At 34.5% G+C, this 16,695-nt stretch overlaps 1 pseudogene; it reads left to right on the top strand.

The window, feature by feature from the left end:
• Positions 1-15,079: 15,079 nt before the first annotated feature.
• Positions 15,080-16,148, top strand: LOC114039244 (annotated as a pseudogene).
• Positions 16,149-16,695: the final 547 nt, after the last annotated feature.

Below are 16,695 nucleotides of genomic sequence, written 5' to 3'. Positions count from 1 at the left end.
TCCTCAGTGTGGGAGAAGGTTAAGATAGCTTTGAAGTCTAGCCCTCAAGGAATTTAATACTAAAGGTGAAAGACTCAGAAAGTGAGTTATAGGGGGGTATAAGGAAAAAGACTGAAATGACCAAATATCTCAGGAGGAAGAAAATTCAATTAAAAACTGTAAGCACAAGCAGAAAAAAATAACGAAGAAGATTTTATTAACAGGAGGCAATATGACCTCCAGGGTATCTAAATGAGTCCAATCATCTCTGAATAAATGTAACGAGACAAAGAAAAATGAATCAATACATCATGAGGTAGAGGAGCCTATGGATTCCCAAGAGAGCATGAAAATACAGCAGGATGTTTCTGAATGGTTCAAGAAAAAAATAAGAATAGTGAAAGCAGAATTTATGCTCTACATAGCAGAAATTGCTGGAAAAAAACAATTTAAATTCATGGTAGCAAGTAATCAAAAGGGCAATTAATTGAAGATGCAAAGAAACAGAAGTGAAGGATAATCTGGATGAAGAGAAGCAAAAAGAAACAATATTAAAAGAAAATATGATCTTTAAACTGCAAAGTATATTGATCTTGAAGATAGGATGTATATAGACAGTTTAAGGATGATAAGCTCCAAGATGAACATTACAAGGCAAAACACCATAATGCAAGAAATAATACAAGAAAACTAACAAAAATTTCTGAACACAGAAAACAAAGTGTCATTCTAAAGAATCTACATATTGCTTCCAGAAAAACAAAACACCTTATGCTGCAAATTCTAAAACACAGAGATTAAATTTAATGATTCTAATGACAAACAAAAAATTATGCCAGTAATTAGGAGACTTTTGAATATAAAGGAAATGAAATTTTAATAACAGGGGACTATTCTGCACTCACCAGAAACTTCATAAAGTAGCAGAATATTGTGTTCCAAAGAATAAATAAGTTCATCGTGTTACCAAGGTGACATGCCCTGCAAACCTGAGCCTAATCATCAATGAAAAAGAAATACTATTCAATAAGAGAGGCATTTGAGGCATTTCTGCCAAAAAAAGAGAGCAGATTATTTGCTTTGCAAACACCCCAGACAACAGAAACTCAAGAAAAGTAAGCAAATATAGCAATCAAGGAAGACACAAGTAATAAAATAAATTACTCCAGAAAAAAGGAGGTATGAACTAAAAAGAGAAAGTTAACTATGGGATTAAAAACAGTAACAACAAAAAAATTACAGAAGGACTATTAAGAAATTTCCTTTTAAAAGTAGATAAGGATATAAGTATGAAAGCAGAATTTAAGTAGAATGATGGTGGAGGAACAAGTCTGGAAGAGTATGGATTACACCTTAGAATATCTTGCCCTCAGTTGAATCAATGTTTTGGGGGGCTAGACTGAAAAATGGTAATATGTACAGAAGGGGCGGAGGGAGAAAGTAAAGGGATTTGCATGATGTACTCTAATCAGGTTAAAGGTAAATAAAGAAGGGAAAATAACTTCTGTAGTTTCTAGGGAAGAAGAGGGCCTATAGGATAAAGGATAAAGTTGTAGAGGGAGGGATTGAAATGGGGAAAGAAAGGAGGAAATCTCAATTCGGTGGTGGTAGGGTTCTTACTGAATAAAACTCCCACAAGGAAATAGAGCTTTTCTATAATGGGAGATGCTATTGTTGTTGTTGAGTCATTTTGTCATGTCCCAGTCTTTGTGACCCCATGGACCATAGCATGCCAGGCTCTTCTATCCTCCACTGTCTCCCAAAGTCTGCCCAAGCACGTGTTTCTTGCTTCTATGACAATATCTATCCATCTCATCCTTTGCTGTCCCCTTTTCCTTTTGCCTTCAATTTTTCCCAATTCAGGGTCTTTGCCAATGAAAGCTTTTTTTCATTATGTGTCCAAAGTATTTGGGCTTCACCTTCAGTAGCTGAACTTCCAGTTAATAGCCTGAATTAATTTCTTCAAGTGCTGACTGATTTGATCTCCCTGCTGACTAAGGAATTCTCAAAAGTCTTCACTAGAGCCACAATTGGTGGTACTCAGCTTTCCTTATAAGCCAACTCTTACAGCCATAGATTGCTACTGGAAAAACCACAGCTTTGACCATACAGACCTTTGTTGGCAAGTTGATGTCTCTGCTGTTTAGTATCCTGTCCAGATTTGCCATAGCTTTGCTTCCAAGGAACAAGCATCTTTTAATTTCATGACTGCAGTCTCCATCTGCAGTGATCTTTGATCCCAAGAAGGTAAAATCTGACACTGCTTCCATTTCTTTTCCCGCTGTTTGCCAGGAAGTGATGGGACCAGTTGCCAAGATCTTAGTTGTTGTTGTTTCTTTTTAATGGTAAGCTTCAAGCCAGCTTTTACACTCTCTTCTTTCACCCTCATCAAGAGCCTTCTTAATTCTTGACTTTCTGCTGTCAGAGTGGTCTTATCTTCATACCTGAGGTTGTTGATAGTTATCCCCACAGTCTTAATTCCAGTTTTTGTTTCACCCAGCCTAGCATTTCACATGATGTATTCTGTATATAAATTAAATAACTAAGGTGACAACATACAGATTTATTGTACTCTGTTTCCAATCTTAAACCAATCAATTGTTTTCAGTTGTTTTCATGTCTTGGCCCTCATACAAATTCCTCAGGACACAAGTAAGATGATCTGGTACTCCCATCTCTTTGAGGACTTGGAACATTTTGTTGTGATCCACACAGTCAAAGACTTTAGTATAGTCAATGAAACAGAAGTAGCTGTCTTCTGAAACTCCTTTTCTTTCTCTACAACCCAGTGAATATTGAAATTTTGGTCTCTAGTTCCTTTTCTTCTTTGAAAATCAGCTTGCTTGCCTAACTTGCAGAATCTCAAGCATAATCTTGCTGGTGTGTAAAATAAGAACAATTGTTTGGTGATGTGAACAGTTTTTGGCATTGCCCTCCTTTAGGATTGGGATGTAAAGTGATCTTTTCCAGTCAAGTTGCCACTTTTGAATTTTTCAAATTTGTTGGCATATGGAGTACAACAGTTTAACAGCATCATCTTTTAGGATTTTTAATAGCTCAGCTGGAATTTCATCATTTCCACAAGCCTTATTCTTAGCAATGTTTCCTAAGGTACATTTGACTTTGTTCTCCAGGATGTCTGGCTCTAGATAATTAACCACAGCATCATGGTTATTGGTGATGTTAAGATATTTTTTGTATGGTTCTCCTGTGTATTCTTGCCACTTCTTCTTAATAATTTCTACTTCTGTTAAATCCCTATCATTTTTGTATTTTATTATGCCTATTTTTGCGTGAAAACTTACCCTGATACCTCTAATTTTCTTGATGAGATCTTGTCTTTCCCATTCTAATGTTTTCTTCTATTTCTTTCCATTGTTTCTTTAAGAAAAGCTTCTTATCTCTCCTTGCCATTCTCTGGAATTCTGCACACAACTAGATATATCTTTTCCTTTCACTTTCCTTCTTTCCTCAGTTATTTTTAAAGCCTTATCAGACAGTTATTTTGCTTTCTTGCTCTTCTTTTTCTTTGGATTTTTTTTTTAATTTCTGCCTTCTCTACAATATTGTGAACTTCTGTCCATAGTTCTTCAGGTACTCTACCTGCCAGATCTAATCCCTTAAATCTATTCATCTCTTCTACTTCATATTCATAAGGGATGTTATTTAGGTCATACCTATACAGTTTGATGATTTTTCCTACTTTCTTGAATATAAATCTGAATTTTGCAATGAGAAGTTCATGATCTAAGCTGTAGTGAACTCCAGCTCTTATTTTAACAAACTGAATAGAGCTTTTCCACCTTTGGCTGCAAATATATATATATGTCTGATTTCAAAATTGACCATTTGGTAATATCCATGTGGATATCACCTTTTGGGTTGCTGGAAAAGAGTGCTATTAGGGGCCGCTAGGTGGTGCAGTGGATAGAGCACCGGCCCTGAAGTCAAGAGGACCTGAGTTCAAATCCAGCCTCAGACTAAACACTTGGCACTTACTAGCAGTGTGACGCTGGGCAAGTCACTTAACCCCAATTGCCTAAAAAAAAAGAAAAAGAGTGCTATGACCAGCAAGTTATCTTGACAAAATTCTATTAATTTCATGGTGCTCAATTTTGTACTTCAAGGCCAAACTTGCTTGTTATTCCAAGTACCTTTTGATTTTCTACTGCAGCATTCCAATTCCCTATGATGAATATGATACCTTTTTGGAGGTGCTATTTCTAGAAGAAGTTGTAAGTCTTTATAGAACTGATCAACTTTGACCTCTTTAGCATTAGGGATTGGAGCATAGACTTGTATTACTGTGATACTGAATGTTTTGCTTTGGATTTGAGCATATATCATTCTGTCATTTTTGGGATTATATCACAGTACTGCTTTTCTCACTATTTTATTGACTATGAGGGCTACTCCATTTCTTTTAAATGATTCTTGCCTAGAATAGTATATGTATTGATCACCCGAATTAAATTCAAATGATAATGGGAGATAGGGAACTTAGAATGAGTATCGTTTGTAGGGATTTGGTGACTAGAGAGACCATTATCTCTGAGGAAATGATGTTTAATTGAGGAACAGGGTTGAGTTTTTTTCGCATATTGCCTTAGACTTGTGGGTGAACATAGGAGCAAAGGAGAAGGTGCATGCTAGCAGAAACTATAGCAGGAGCAGGGAAATTGCAGAGTGGATAGCATTTTCCTTCAAGGAATAGAGAATAAGAGCAACTAGAGACCACTGACATCCAGAAGGGGATGAAGAGGCATGAACCCAGAGAGGAAATTTCATAGCAAATGTGGAGTGGGGGTGGGGTGGAATGATCATAGAGTGGACAAGGAGTAGTAATGCACCATCCAATCAGTAACACAGAATAGTTTCTACCATAGGGCATCACTTTTATCCTTTCTATCTGGTGCAACAATTGATTATTTCAAGATTATAAGGCAACAGAAGTAAGAAGAGGGAACTCCAAATAGGTACATTAGAAGCTTTAATTCCATTAGAAATAAAGTGATTAGAGAAGGAATAAATAAGTATAAAGGCTATAAATCAAAGAATAAAAGTCTAATATTGACAGAAAGGGAAGAAAATTAATGAAGAGAATTAGAGGAAGCAATTTTTTAAGCAAAAGGTGCCGAAATGAAAAAATTAACAAACAAAAGAAGTTGAAGTGAAAGAAAGGAATGAAGATTTTCTTGATTACTTAGCTGAGAAGAAAAAAAGGAGAAATTAAATAACTAGATAAAGGGAAGAAAGAAAAAGGAATTAATAAGTTAAACAAAATTCCAAAACTATGGAAACAATTGATAAATGGAAGAGAAAGGACTCGAGAATGAAAAGAACAGAGTTACTTTAAAAAGAGTAAGTAAAAATAATGGAAGAGACAAAATACTTTGCAAAGATAAAAGAAAAATGAAAAAATTCAGGAAAAATCAATATCATAGACAAATGAAGGAAAATATAAACATAACTCTCATAACTTAAAATGTGAATGGACTAAACAATCCAATTCATGAAAAAGAGTGCCAGGTGAGAGAGAAAAAAACCCTCACAATCTGCTATTTGCAAGAAACACACCTAAAAACCAAATACATACCAGAATACAAATGATGGATTGGAACAAAATTTACTGTGTATCAGATGAATCCAAAATACAAGAGTTGCTACCATGCTATTAAAGAAAAAACAAAAATTTGCAACATTAAAAGAGATAACTAAGAGACTACATTAAAGGAACCATAAACAACAAACTAATATTAATATTAAATTAATACTCTCCAAATGCCATATTAATAAATTCATGAAGGAAAAATTAACTGAAAAATTTTTTTTATATTTCTCTGGTAGAGATTTGGTAGCCAAGATTTATCTATCTATCTATCTACCTACCTACCTATCTATCTATCTATCTATCTATCTATCTATCTATCTATCTATCCATACACAATATGTATGTGTACATACACATGTGTAATAATTGCATATATCTATATGTAACAGATACATATATGCAGATATATATCTATACACTAACAGATCAACACATATGTATTATATACGCCCCAAAATCATTCCTCAATAGACAAGTAGTTAAAGAACAAATGATTAAAAAGCTATCAGTAACTTTATGGAAGAATGTTCCATATCATTAATAAGAGAAATGCAAATCAAAACAATCTTTTCACTTCACCTCACATCTAGCACGTCAGCAAAAGATGACATATTTTTGTGATACAAAGAATTAGAAACAAAGTAGATTCCCACTAATCAGGGGAATAACTAAAAATATTGTGGTACACGAATGTAATGGAGTGTTACTGTACCATAAGAAACAAATATGATGAATACAAAGAAGCTTGGAAAGATTTTCATGATCTGATACATAGTCAAGTAAGCAGTGTCAATTAAACCATGTACACAACTACAACAATATAAATGGAAGGAACAACTACAAAACAATGAAATGTGAATATTACAAAATTATAAAGAATAAGTATAGCTCCAATGAAGAGATGAGAAGGCACCCTACCCTAATACTTTGTAGAAGTGAGAAGTTCACAAGTGTGCTATACTGCATATATTTTCAGACTTTTTTTTATACATTGATCAGTTATTCACATTTTCTTCCCCCTTTTCCTTTTTCTTTAACTTTAAAGGATATTATTGGTTAACTCTGAAGGTTCTCATGGATGGAAAACAGAAGACATATTGGCACAAAATCTGGAAACGTAAAAAAACAAAAGATATCAATGAAGTTATTTTTAAAAAGTAAAGAAAATAAAGAGAAGGAAGGAAAAAACACTTTGGTAAAATCAAAGAAAACATCAGCCATGTCTGACAGTATATAATGTTGTAATTTAAAGGAAGTTTCAACTGAAAACATACTACAGTATCTCAGAAATTTTTAAGTCTATGCTAAATGTTGGTACAGAATCACAGAATCTTAGAAATGAAAAGGATTATTTGCTGGATATTTTAGAGTGAGGATTTCTTTCAGGGATAGGTTGGAGTGAGGTTTCATCTTAATCTGAAATTATTTTGTTTTGAAACCATTCATCTACATTCTTCATAAGCCATTTAGTCAAATTCATATCTGAAAAGAAATTTGTCCTAAAACATCCCCAAAAGTTATCACCCAGACTATGTTTGATGGCAACTCATTCTATTTTTATACAGCTTTATAGTGAAGGTTTCCCCAAAAAGTAGCCAAAATCTGTTTCTTGTATATTCATCCATTGTTTCTTGTTCTGACTCTTGGGCCAAGCAGAACAAATGTAATCCACGTTCTACTTGGCAGTGCTTCAAAGACAGTTTTCATCAGACCACTCTTGCCCTTTCCCCATTCTTCTTTGATCCAGGCTAAACATTCTCAGTTTTTCTTTTAACTGAGACTCAAATGTCATGGCCCTAAGTTCTGTTATCATCCTGGTTATCCTCCCCAAATGTCCTTCACCTTGTTAATGTTCTTCTTATGATGTAGCTCACAGAATTTAACATTATATTCGAGATATGGTCTAACTAGGGCAGAGTACTACAGAGCTACTGTTTCTCTTGTTTTGAATTTTTGCTTTCTTTAATTCAGCCTGGGTTTGCATTAGAGTGGTCTTTATGTTTGTTTTTGCTGCCATGTCATACTATTGGCTGATCATAATGAGCTTGAGGTCCACTAAAATATCAGAACCTTTTTCATATGAACTATTTTCTACTTATAACTTCCTTGGTAGTGGCACAGTGTAGATAGAACACAAGGCCTGGAGTTAAGACCTCAGTTCAAATTTAGCTTCAGTCTCCAAGGAAGTAACTAAACTTCTGTTTGACTCTGTTTACTCAACTGTAAAATGTGAATAATAGAAGTAGTATATCAGTATATGATATTAATAGCACCTACTCCTATAGTTGTTGTGAGGACCAGATGAGATAATAATCACAAAAAGCACTTAGCATAGTGTCTCACATGTAGTAAAACAAACAAATAACTAAATATACATACATATGTTATTTTTTCCCTTTCTCTTCCACTATGTAATTGTGAAGTTGATATTTTGAAAGCAAGTATAGAATTTCACATTTATCCCTATGAAATATTAAATTAAACTTGTTTTGATTGTTTCTTATACTTGTTTATCTAGTTTAATCCATTGATCTCGATATATATATGTATGAGTGTGTGCATATATATATATATAATATATACATTTTTAAACATTTTTATTTAAAATTTTGACTTCCAAATTCTGTCCTTCCTCCCCTCCCTGAGATGGTAAGCAATCAGATATAGTTTGTACATGTGCAATTATGTAAAACATTTCCGTATTAGTCGTTTTGTACAAGAAGACTCAAATGAAAGAAAGAAAATGAAAAATAACATGCTTCAGTCTGTTTTCAATCAATATCAGTTCTTTCCATGGAGGTGGAAGATATGCTTCATCATTAGTCTTTTGGGATTGTCTTAGATCATTGTATTGCTGAGAATAGCTGAGTCATTCACAGCTGATCATTGCATAATACTGGTTTTACTGTGTGCAACATTCTCCTCGTTCTGTTCACTTCACTATGCATCAGTTCATCTAAGTCTTTACAGGTTTTTCTGAAATCATCCTGCTTTTCATTTCTCACAGCAGAATTATATTCTATTACAGCTTGTTTATACTCCATAATATTCCATATCACGGCTTGGTTAGCCATTCCCCAATTGATGGGCATCCCTTTGATTTCCAATTCCTAGCCAACACAAAAAGGGCTGCTATAAAAATTTTTGTACAAAAAGGTCCTTTCTCCTTTTTTGGATGTCTCTAGGATATAGCCCTAGCAGTGATATTGCTGGATCAAAGGGTATACACAGTTTTATAACCCTTTGGGCACAGTTCCAAATTGCTCTCCAGAATGGTTGGATCAGTTCACAACTCCACTAACAGTGCATTAGTGTCCTAGTTTTCCCACATACCTTCCAAATACAACATTTTCCTGTTTTATCATATTAACCACTTTGATAGGTATGGAGTGGTACCTCAGAGTTGTTTTAATTTGCATTTCTCTGATCAATAATAATTTAGAGCATTTTTTCATATCACTGATTTCTTTGTCTGAAAGCTACTTGTTAATTTCCTTTGACCATTTATCTATTGGTGAATGAAGTGTACTTTTATAAATTTGATTCAGTTCTCTATATATTTGAGAAATGAGGCCTTTAGCAGAGATATTTGTTGCAAAAATTTTCCCCTGGCTTTCTGCTTTCCTTATAATTTTGGCTGCATTGTTTTTATTTGTGAAAAAACTTTTTAATTTTATATAATCAAAATTATCTGTTTTCCATTTTGCAATGCTCTCTCTCTATTCTTTGGTCATAAATTCTTCCCTTATCTATAAATCTGACAGATAAATTATTTCATGCTCTTTTTATTTGCTTATGGTATCACACTTCATGTGTAAATCATATACCACTTTTGACCTTATCTTGGTAAACAGTGTGAGATGTTGATCTATACCTAGTTTCTGCCATACCATTTTCCAGTTTTCCTAGTAATTTTTGTCAAATAATGAGTTTTTGTTCCAAAAGCTTGGATCTTTGGGCTTATCATACACTAGATTACTATGGTCATTTACTATAATGTAATTTGTACCTAATCTATTCTACTTTTCCACCACTCTATTTCTTAGCCAGTACCAGATTGTTTTGATAATTACTGCTTTATAATACAGTTTGAAATCTGGTATGGCTGGACCACCTTCTTTTGCATTTTTTTTTGTTGATTCCCTTGATATCCTTGAGCTTTTGTTCTTCCACATTAATTTTGTTATTATTTTTTCTAGCTCTATAAAATAACTTTTCCATAGTTTAATTGGTATGGCACTAAATAAATAGATTAATTTGGGTAGAATTATCATTTTTATTATATTGACTTAGCCTACCCATGAGCAATTAATTTTTTCCCAATTGTTTAGAACTGACTTTATTTATGTAAAAAGTGTCTTATAATTGTGTTCATATAGTTCCTGGGTTTGTCTTGGCAGGTAGACTCCCAAGTATCTTATATTGTCCATGGTTCTTTTAAATGGAATTTCTCTTTCTGTCTCTTGCTGCTAGGCTTTGTTGGTAATATATAGAAATGCTTATAATTTATGTGGGTTTATTTTGTATCCTGCAACTTTGCTAAAGTTGTTAATAATTTCAAGTAGCTTTTCAATTGATTCTCTAGGATTTTCTAAGTATAACATCATATCATCTGCAAAGAGAGATAGTTTTGTTTCCTAATTGTCTATTCTAATTCCTTTAATTTCTTTTACTTCTCTGCTATAGCTAAACTTTCTAGTACAATGTAAAATATTAGAGTTGAAAATGGGCATCCTTGCTTCACCTTTGATTGTATTGGGAAGGCTTCTAGCTTATCCCCATTACAGATAATGTTTGCTGGTGGTTTTAGATAAATATTATTTATCATTTTAAGGTAAGTCCCATTTACTCCTCTGCTCTCTAGTATTTTTAATAAGAATCAGTGCTGTATTTTGTCAAAGGCTTTTTCTGCATCTATTGAGATAATCATATGATTTCTGTTGGTTTTGTTATTGATATGGTCAATTATGCTAATAGTTTTCCTAATATTGAACCAGTCCAGCATTCTTGGTATAAATCCCACCTGGTCATAGTGTATGATCCTTATGATATGTTGCTGTAATCTCCTTGCTAGTATTTTATTTAAAATTTTGCATCAGTATTCATTAAGGAAATTGGCCTGTAATTTTCTTTGCCTATTTTGGCTCTTGCTGGTTTGGGTATCAGCACCATATTTGTGTCATAAAAGAATTTGGTAGGAGTCCTTCTTCACCTATTTTCCCAAATAGTTTATATAGTATTGAGATTAATTGTGCTTTAAATTTTTGGTAGAAATTGCTTGTGAATCCATCTGGTTCTGGGGATTTTTTTCTTAGGAAGTTCATTGATGGCTTATTCAATTTCTTTTTCTAAGATTGGGTTAAGTATTTTATTTCTTCTTCTGTTAATTTGGGTAATTTATATTTTGTAGATATTCATCCATTCCATTTAGATTGTCAAATTTATTGGCATATAACTGGCCAAAATAGTTCCTAACAATTGTCTTAATTTCCTCTTCATTGGTGGTGAGTTCACTCCTTTCATTTTTGATACTAAATTTGATTTTCTTCTTCCCTTTTTTAAATCAAATTAGCCAGTAGTTTATCTGTTTTATTGTATTTTTCATAAAATCAGATTTTAGTTTTCTTTATTAGTTCAATAGTTTTCTTACTTTCATCATTTTCCTTAAAATTCTAGAGCAGGGATGGGGAACCTGTGGCCTTCTAAGTCTTTGGTTGGGCCTTTTGACTGAGTCCAAGTTTTACAGAACAAATTCTTTTATTAATAATATTTTATTATATTTATTTTCTTCCTTCCTTCCTTTTTTCTTTCTTTCTCCTCCTTCTTTTCCTCCTCTTCCTTTTTCCTCTTCCTCCCTCTCTTCCTCCTTCTCTTCTTCTTATTTGCTTTCTTGCTTCTTTTAATAAACAACTTAACATTGGACAAATCCACACATATACATAAATTTTAATCTCATTTTTACAATAGTTTCAATCATTTTCAGTAGCAAATTGTTTATTAGAAATTTAACATGACCTCATTTGTGTCCTCCAAAGTGTCTAATACATTAATATTGGGTATTTGCCTCATATACTGAATGAATGAGTGCATGCATGCTTGAATGAATGAATAAATAAAAGCAAATTTGAATGATTTGAGTTTATTCATCTTTAGTTATCAGGTCAAGGTTTAAGTGGACATTTACATGACCAAAGGCAGGCAGCAGGTAAGGAAAGGGGAAGCAAAGGACAGGAAAGCCCAAAAAGTAGAGAATTAATCGTGTTAGTAATTTGGATTTATTACTGTCAATGATCAGAATCCAAATACTGTTTCATAACTTAAGCAACATTACTTCCAATCATCAGTAGATGTCACCGTTGAGCAAGAGGAAGCATGACTTCTTTCACAGAATCTTATCCTCCCAAAGTGTGCCTAAATATGGGTTTCAAACCCTTCATGTTTTTTTTCTTTTTGGGGGGGTGGGGAGAGAAGTTTATTGATAATTATAACATCTGCTTATCATCCAGTAGGCAACCAGTGAAATCACTAGAAAATATGATTCATTAAATTACTGTTCAGAAATGGTGTGTGTAAGTATGTATCTGTGTTCATTTAGCATCTGCTTTAGGACAGGTAGGTGACATAGTGGATAGAACACTGGTCTTGGAATCAGAAAGACTCATATTTATGAGTTCAAAACCGACCTTAGACATTTACTAGCTGTGTGACCTTGGGTAAGTCACTTAACCCTATTTGCCTCAGTTGTTCATCTGTAAAATGAACTAGAGAAGGAAATGGCAAACCACTCCAGTATCTTTGCCGAGAAAACCCCAAAATGGGGTCACAAAGAGTTGGACATGATTGAAATGAATGAACTTCAAGTGAAAGTATCTGCTGCTATGCCTGGTTTAAACTCCTTGGAACAAGATGAGCCTCCCTGGTGTCCTCCCTTCCATTTTCCTACCCCCATCTGTATGTTATCTTCCCCTCAGGTTGTTAAGTCCTTAAAGTCAGGGACTGTCTTTCCTTTTATTAGTTGTATCCCCAGCACTTAGCATAATGACTGGCACATAGTAAGCAAATAATAAATGTTCATTGGATTGGATTTATTGGATTGGATTGTATGTGTATAAAAATGAAGATTATCCTAGGACTTCAAAAAATTAGTTGTCAATAGCCTGAATAAAAATTGGCATTTTTCATACAGCTCTGGTTTGACACTTTTTCAAGCTATAGATGTAATTTATTATCAGCTGCATTTCGCTCTTACTATATACACATTTGCAATGAAAAATACAGAAATTGGTAATGAAAATTTAGAAGGCTATTAAAACCTTTGCAAACTAGTTTCCTTTATTTTATAGTAGTGATCAATTTATACTATGTGTAGCAGGGATTAAGTTGAAGTATACCCCCAGGGAAAATACATGGAATTGGCCCATAACAACCATTCCAAAGAGAGTGTCCTGTGTTGTCTGGCCTCTTCCAGCAAGACATGTGCTCTGTTGTGAAGGAACTGTTGATTTAAAACAAGGTTGCATCAGTGCTGGGTCAGATAGTATTCAGCTCTGAACACTCAAGCACTGAGCACTGATGACTCAATGGACTTTTAAAAATGAATTTTATTTTTAATTTATGGGATAAAACAAGCATTTCTACAACATAGTACAATAAAAAAGATTGCACATAAAACTCAAATCTATTGTGTACAACTTGCTGTTTCTTTTAAAGTTATCATCTAAATTTGTTCCCCCTCCTTCCCCTCCCCTTATTTCCATTCCCCCCCCACCTTAGAGATGGCCACCATTAGACACAAATATGTATATGTATGCACATATATTTGCACACATGTAAAATCATTCTATACATACTCCTATTTATCAGTTCTTTCTCTGGATGCACATAGTATGTTCCTTCATACATCCTTTGTAGTTAATTTGGATACTTATAATAGTGAAAAATGATTTGTTCACTCAAAGTTGTTCTTAAAATAATATTGCTATTACTGTATACAGTGTTCTCCTGGTTCTGCTCATTTCACTCCATTATTTCGTGGAAGTCTATGCTGTTTTTCTAAGATCACTGAGCTCATCATTTCTTATAGCACAGTAGTATTCCATCAGTATCATGTACCACAACTGGTTCAGCCAGCCCCCAGTTGATGGGTATCCCTGCAATTTCCAGTTCTTTGCCACCACAAATAGAACTGCTATAAATATTTTAGAAGATATAAGTTCTAAGCTAATCATCTTTGGAAATAGACTTAGTAGTGGTTTGGTGGGTCAAAGGATATATGCACTTTAATAACTGTTTGGGCATAATTACATATTGCTTTCCGAAATGGTTGCATCAGTTCACAATTCCACCAACAATGAATTAGTGTCCCAATTTTTCCATATCCCCTCCAACATTTTTTACTTTCCCTTTCAATCATTTTAGCCAATCTGGTAGGTATAAAGTGATATCTCAAGGTTGTTTTCATTTACATTTCTCTAATCAATAATGATTTAGAGCATATTTTCATATGACTATAAATTATTTTGATTTCTTCATTGGAAAACTACACATTCATATACTTTGTTTATTAATTGGGGAATGACTTGTATTCTTATAGATTTGACAAAGTTCTTTATATATTTTAGATATGAGATCTTTATCTCATAAATTGTCTATAAATTTTGCCCCCCAATTTTCTGCTTTCCTTCTGATCTTGGCTACATTTTTATTTGTATAAAACCTTTTAAATTTAATGTAATCAAAATTATCCATTTTACACCTAACTTTGCTCTCACTATCTCTTGTTTATTTATAAAATTTTTGCGTATCCATAAGTCTGATAAGCAATATGTTCCATGTTCTTCTAATTTTCCTGTAATATCTCTCTTTATATCTAGGTCAAGTAACCATTTTGACCTTATCTTGGTCAATAGTGTAAGATATCTGTCTATGCTCAGTTTCTGCCATACTGATTTCCAGTTTTCCCAACAATTTCTACCAAATAATGAATTAGTCTCTGAAATCATAAATTAATAATGAAAGTCAATGGACTTTTAAGAGAATGGCCTTAGCTCCTTTCCCTTCTTTTGACTCTCCAGGTAGCATCATGCAAATCTGGGACTTCTTTAAAAAAAATTAGTATTTTATTTTCTCCCAATAATTTTTAACATTAATTTTAAAATTTTGAGTTCCAAATTCTCTCCTTCCCCCCCCCATTGAGAAGGCAAGCAATTTGATAGGGTTATACATGGGTAGTTATGCAAAACATATTTCCATATTTGTCATGTTGTAAAAGAAAACATAGACCAAAAGAAAGGATCCAAGAAAGATAAAGTAAAAAACGTATGCTTCGATCTGCATTCAGACTCCATCAATTTTTTCTGTAGGGATGGATGGCATTTTTCATCATTAAGTCGTTCAAAGTTATCTTGGATCATTATATTATTAAGAATAACTGAGTCAGCTGTAGTCCCATACTGAACCCGAGTTGGAGGTGGCGAGTAGGGTCTCAAAATGGAGCTAAAACAGCCTCCCGGCTGCCCTCAGCCCGACTCCGGCCGCCGTTGCCGCTGCCGCGGGGAGGAGAATCATGATCTAAAGGAACCAGAGCAGTTGAAAAAACTATTTATTGGTGACTTCAGCTTTGAAACTGCGGATGATAGTAAGAGAACACTTCGAAAAATGGGACACTCACAGACTGTGTGGTGATAAGAGATCCTCAGACAAAACGTTCCAGAGGCTTTGGCTTAGCGACTTATTCTTGTGTAGAAAAGGGAGACGTAGCAATGTGTGCTCGGCCGCAGTGGAACCAAAAAGAGCTTTTTGTAGAGAGGATTCTGTAAAACCTGGTGCACATCTAACCGTGAAGAAAATGTTTGTTGGTGGTATTATAGAAGATACAGAAGAATATAATTTAAGAGACTACTTTGACAAGTATGGCAAGATAGAAACTATAGAAATTGTGGAAGATCGACAGAGCGGAAAGAAGAGAGGATTTGCTTTTGTAACTTTTGATGATCACGATACAGTTGACAAAATTGTTGTTCAGAAATATCATATTATTAATGGGCATAAATGTGAAATGAAAAAGGCCCTTTCGAAGCAAGAGATGCAGTCTGCTGGCTCACAAAGAAATCGTGGAAGTGGCTCAGGCAATTTTATGGGTCGAGGAGGAAAATTTGGTGGTGGTGGAGGAAACTTTGGTGGAAGAGGTGGTTATGGTGGGGGGGTGGCAGCAGAGGCAGTTATGGAGGTGGAGATGGTGGCAACTATGGAGGTGGTCCTGGCTACAGTAGTAGAGGGGGTTATGGTGGTGGTGGTGGATAGATATGGAAACCAAGGTGGGGGTGGAGGAGTATATGATGGTTACAATGAAGGAGGAAATTTTGGTGGTGGTGGTAACTATGGTGGCAGTGGGAACTATAATGATTTTGGAAATTATAGTGGGCAGCAGCAATCAAATTATGGATCCACGAAAGGAGGCAGTTTTGGTGGAAGGAGCTCAGGCAGTCCTTATGGTGGTGGTTATAGATCTGGTGGTGGAAGTGGTGGATATGGTAACAGAAGGTTCTAAAAACTCAACAGAAGAGGCTGTCAGAGCACGAAAAGCGCTCATTGTGAAACACTTAAATGGCTGGCACGCTTTCCTGCTTACACCATATGCATTTTTTCTGGATGAAATCAAGGATAGCCTAGGTATAATCCTCTAAAACTACCTTCTTGCAGCAGCAATGTAGCACAATTGTTTGGTACACAAGCTTTTTGCTTTTGAAGACCTTGAACTCAAGTTTGATTCTAAGTAAGAATTCACTTGCACTTCAGTGCCTAGACATGTCATCACCATCATCATATATATCTACTTCAACACAATATTGATATGAGTTATCAGTTTGCCTGAAAAACACTGATGTGAAGGAGTACCGTGATCTAGGTACTTAGCCAGCACCATGTGGAATAATATCCCCACATAAAATCTACTGTTTTGTGCCAGATGATGCTTAATGTTTAAGTACTAAATATATATGTGTCCCACTGTTGTCCTCTATTTTCTGTTCAATTAGGCACTGGGCAAAACAAGCAATAAATGGAGGGTGGGATTGGTTTTCAATGGATTTACTCATATCGCTTTT

This window comes from Vombatus ursinus, unplaced genomic scaffold (assembly GCF_900497805.2).
Source record: "Vombatus ursinus unplaced genomic scaffold, bare-nosed wombat genome assembly UNPS02011700.1, whole genome shotgun sequence".
Lineage (NCBI taxonomy): Eukaryota > Metazoa > Chordata > Mammalia > Diprotodontia > Vombatidae > Vombatus > Vombatus ursinus.
This window is presented reverse-complemented; position numbering and strand designations above follow the sequence as displayed.